This window comes from Girardinichthys multiradiatus, chromosome 15 (genome assembly GCF_021462225.1).
Source record: "Girardinichthys multiradiatus isolate DD_20200921_A chromosome 15, DD_fGirMul_XY1, whole genome shotgun sequence".
NCBI lineage: Eukaryota > Metazoa > Chordata > Actinopteri > Cyprinodontiformes > Goodeidae > Girardinichthys > Girardinichthys multiradiatus.
In genome coordinates, this window is record NC_061808.1 from 35,931,737 (window position 1) to 35,936,819 (window position 5,083).

At 42.9% G+C, this 5,083-nt stretch overlaps 1 long non-coding RNA gene across 1 annotated transcript; it reads left to right on the forward strand.

Annotated features, from left to right (window-relative positions):
- Positions 1-2,037: 2,037 nt before the first annotated feature.
- Positions 2,038-3,774, forward strand: LOC124881563. The gene is made up of 5 exons (XR_007041688.1): positions 2,038-2,148; positions 2,268-2,630; positions 3,155-3,460; positions 3,537-3,626; positions 3,693-3,774. It is a non-coding gene; the product is annotated as an uncharacterized LOC124881563 (long non-coding RNA).
- The last annotated feature ends 1,309 nt before the right edge of the window (positions 3,775-5,083 follow it).

The window sequence follows — 5,083 nt, forward strand, 5'->3', positions numbered from 1 at the left end:
CAAACAGTGCTTCACTCATACTTAACTTGTGCATATGATCGCGTGATCTTATGACACTCTTGGATCCAGTTTGAAGAGTTTATTTCTTTTTGCCAGCAAAAGACATTAGCACGCTTGTATCCCCTATCCGGTCCCTTTCGAAGGCCGTGTGGAAGAGGGCGGATGTAGCAACCGCTGTGCTTTTATTTGGGAAGTGGCGTCACAGGAAGTCCGCAGTTATCCCGTTTCCTGGCTGTGCCGGAAGAAGGTTAATGCACTATTTTGAAAAGTTCCAGAAGAGTTCGTACCGGAGTTAATGTTGAAATCCATGGCTGTGGGTCCCACCACTACAACTGTATAAAAATCAACGGCTTAATCCTGTGTAGAGTTGGAGAGGCTCATGGACTCCATTGGTTTTGTCACAAGAGTTGGTGTTCCTAAATATATGTGTATGAAAAAGATCGCTGCAGCCAGACTTAGCCGGTTGGGGAGGTTTGACACAAAATAAATAAATGGGGGCATATAGTATATGTTTACTTAAATCTGATGCTGCCAAATGTGCTTTGCCACCATACAGTTTGAGTAAACCCTATGGAGGTTGCCAGTGTAGAAAATCTTAATTTGAGTGTAGCACATAAAAGAGATTAGAAACGTAGGTATGATGCCAATTGGTGACATTAAACAGAATTGTTAATAGAAGTAATAAAACAAACAGATATATAGATTATTTTATTGATGCAGCTATTGTTGAATCAAGGCTTTGAAGATGTTACTACAAGTTTCTGTGTAATCAATGCAGATCCATGAGGGATAATGGACAGTATGTAACAAAAATGAAACATATAAGCAATAACAAACAAGGGGCTGCAATGGGTTCATCAATGTGGCTTTTCAATCTGGTCAGAACTGGAAAGATCTGCCTTCTCCAGGTGAGAACAGATAGCAAGGGAGTGGTGCCAGGGCAATGGACATGTGCTGTCATCACAGGGAGGCATTGTGTTACCAGCTGTTGTGTTACTAGCTACTAGGTTAGCATCATTACAATTCATTTTAACTTGGAAAAAAAGACATGAATATCTTTGTCGGGTATTCGCTTTAATGTTGTTGTTATTTTACCAGCCTCTTCTTTTAATACAGTCCTACATTCTCTTTTCACCCCTCTCCCAACAGATCCAGAAAGCAATGTTTTTTATCTTTTCTGTCTTTCATTCATATTTTCACACTTTCCATGGCTCTGAAACCTGACTGTGCTTCAGATAGCAATGAATGGGTGGACAAAAACTGAATAAAGAAAATGTTTACTCTGAGGCAATGGGGCATGGATGGTGAAAAAATAGCACACCACCCACTACTTTAGTGACAAGAGAGCCAGTTCCAGGCCTAATTTTGCACCTCTCACTGAGTGAAGCCTCTTGAGCTTCTGCACACATTGAAATTTTCAGAATATGCAGAATACCTATCAAATATTATTGAAACCAAATTTCATATGACTTCAATCCAAAGTAATCAAGACAGTTTCGTTTTTAAACAACTGTACAATTGTTAGCAACATGGTGGTTTATTTTACCCCTATTATATAAAAATGATTATGTCCAAAGTACAAGTCCCAGTGTGACAAATGTTCTGCAAAAGGAACAAATCTGGTCACTAACATAAAGATTTGAATTAAACCTTTTATCACTTTACCCTCATCTGATTCCAATTAGTGTGCTTGAACAAGACCTTAATGGGGCAAATATTAAGTCACTAGCCCATCTTTGTTGTGAAATATTGTCAAACTCACCTCGAATAAAGGTTATCATCTATGCAACAACACACAGAGGTCAGGCCTATATAACCTTTACTATTTTGTTTTAAAAACATGCTTCCAAAGGGTAGACTACCTGCACATACCTATATTGATGTTACATTAAACAGAAGTCAACTGTTTTAATGTAACATCCTTGCCGCTTGGGTCGGCAAGGATCCACACCACAGCCAGTCCCCCTATCCGTCTCAACACTTCCTGTTTCCTCTTCCTCCTGCCGGAGTTGACGCCGTCGTCGAGGCAACCCCGCTCCTGTTCTGAAGGGTCCAACTGAAGCCTCCTCTCTGCTCATGGAGGGTCCAATCAATGCCTTCGTCCCTGCTCCGGCATCTTCAACCTCATCTCAGGTTTCTAGGATCCAAGTAAGTTCCTTGTCATACGCCACTACTCAGCGTTTCCCAGAGCAGAATTCTATGTGGCTCATTTACCACCATCCAGTGGTCAACAGCTGAAAATACGTTTTTTTGCTCTCTCTGTACAGCTTTCTGCAGCTGAACCTGCCACGCCACGTCTCCAGCGTGCCACTTCTCCAGACGTCAGCAGTCCCCACGTCCACAGACTGCTCTTTCTGCAGTAACTGTAGGCATAGCCGCAGCTATCTGGTCAGCTGTATTTGCTGCAGAGGCTTCCCTGATGCGGGCTCCGTCATCATTATCTTCACCGCCATCTGCATTTCCTGCTCTGTTATCATCCTCGTATTCACCATCTACATTTCTAGCTCAGTGGTCATCTACAGCTCTGGCCTCATCGTTGCTATCTACACTAGCTCCGCAATCATCAGCGCCTCACGTTCCGGTTCCAGAGGGGTTCAAGGACGAACCGCCTCGTGTTCCTGTGCAAAGAGGTACCAAGTCACATTTGCTTTCATAGTTATCACACCACTTATAACAGACCTGCTGAAGACATAGAGCTGTAGTCTACAATTATATATTAAATATCTTTTGAGACAGTAAACCTGCATCTGTTGCAGGGGGAGACAGATTTGCCTGTCAATGTGGTATATCAGCATTACTCTATGCTGTTGCCTTGCCTGCTTGGCTTCTTGTATCATTTATAAAAATGACACCCAGCCTTGATCCAGACAGAGATGTTCACAGGCAGTTTTTTTTTTTTTTCAAATCAAGTCTCAAGTCTTTGAGGGGAAACTCCAATTCCATTCTCTAATGGCTAAAATAACATTGTTTCATCAAATCCCCAGCTCTAACTCTGCATTGTTTTATGTTGTCCTTAGGCCTTAACTACTGCATTTAATAAATTAACATTTAATAATTATCTTTTAATTCATTCATTAAATATTGCCCTAAATCTGTCGGGGTCTGGGAGACTCTGTCTCCTCTTCTACCTGCTGCTTATTGTGTTTCACCTTAGATGGCGCCTGAGCATGGTGGTAGGAAGGGCTGTCAGGTGTATCATCTCACCTTATCCACTGGTTTCATTCCGCTAAGTTCTCAGCTCATCCTGGTTCTAGTCACACTATTGGACTCATCTCCAGATGTTTTTGGTGGCCCTCTCTTCACAAAGATGTAAAGGAATATCTGCTTGAATGCCTCATCAGTGCCAGAAAAAAATCCATCCATAAACCACCCGCGGGTCTTCTGCAGCCTCTCAGCATACCAAAAAGACCTTGGTCCTATATCGCACTTGATTTTGTCACCGGACTCCCCACATCTCAAGGTATGACCACCATCCTCACTATCATTGACCGTTTTTCTAAAGCCTGCCTCTCAGAAAGTTACCATCCGCCCTTCAGATTGCTCAATTACTGGTGAAACCTGTATTCAGACTCCATGGCATCCCCCAGGACATCTTGTCAGACTGCAGACTTCAGTTCCTCGCACAGGTTTGGAAACAGTTCTGTTCAGCCCTCAATGCTAAGGTTTCTCTAACATCTGGTTATCACCTACAGTCAAACGGACAGACAGAGCGGATGAATCAGGAACTTGAATCCACCCTTAGATGCCTCACCTCCACCAACCCATCTGACTGGAGTAAGTTTCTACCCTGGGTAGAGTATGCTCATAATTCACACATCTCTGCTGCCACAGGTCTGTCCCCCTTTGAAGTTTCGCTGGGCTACCAACCACCACTTTTCCCTCAGGTGAAAGAGATATATAAGTCACATCAGTCTATCATCACATCCCCTGTTGTTAACACATCTGGTCTAACACAGTCAGAGCACTCCCACGCACTGCTCAACAGAACCAAAAATATGCTGACAGGAAGCACATACCCGCACCACAGTACTCACCAGGCCAGAAAGTCTGCTTCTCCCCCCGTGATATTCCCTTGAAATCTATGTCCAAAAAACTGGCTCCTCGCTTCATTGGACCTTACGAAACTGAATCACTGATTAGCCCTACTGCAGTCCTTCTCCGTTTGCCATCTAACCTTCACATCCACCCAACCTTCCATGTGTCCCAGATTAAACCTATCCTTACCAGCACTTTGTTGTAGAGGCGGTTCATCTACTCACCCCATGTAATCACAAGAATTCTTATTTCACTTCAAGTTTCCACATTCATTCATTAAACCTACCTGTCTTCCTCCTCGTACAGTTGAAGAGCTCCCGGTCCTGGATTCCTGCCTTCATTTTCCACCCCTATCACAATAAACTTCTAAACTTTTTTCTGTTTCCTGAGTGTTTCTGCATGTGTGTCACATCTATGTCAAAATCCATGACAAAATCTGGTTTGAAGGGTTTTCTTCTCCTTTTTCTGAGCTGGAGAATGTTTAATTACATTTGGAAACCATTTTTTAATCCACATTTAAATCTAGTGATTCTGTGTGTTTTTTTGGTGTGTACACTCTCTCTTATCAAACCCGCAGTCAGTTGTGGCTTCTCACTAAGCAATGTTCTGCTGAGGGTTTTTTCCTTTGAAAAGTGGAGTTTTCCTTTCCACTGTCGTTACATGCATGCTCAAAGGGATTGCTGCAAAGTCAACGACACAATGCAAGCAACTGTCCACTGTTACTATATACTCATACAGGAGTGAATGCTGCATGTTAGTGACTCAATACAATCAGCTGAGTTTCCTTAGACAGAAATATGTTTAAGGTTAAGGACAGAAGCCATCATCGCTGATCTCTGTAACCATTCCTCTGCCTTATTTAGAACAAAAGTGTGGAGAGTATAGAACAGTTTGAGAGTCAATCCGTTTAAGAGAAAGTGATTGTAAATGGAGGTGACACTTCTGGGGAAAAGAATTCATGGGGGCTCCAAGGCATCTGTCCGCCAACAGGGAGCTCGGACAAATTGGTGTTTCCGCCCGTGGCACAGAAGTGCTTCACCTTCTAGCT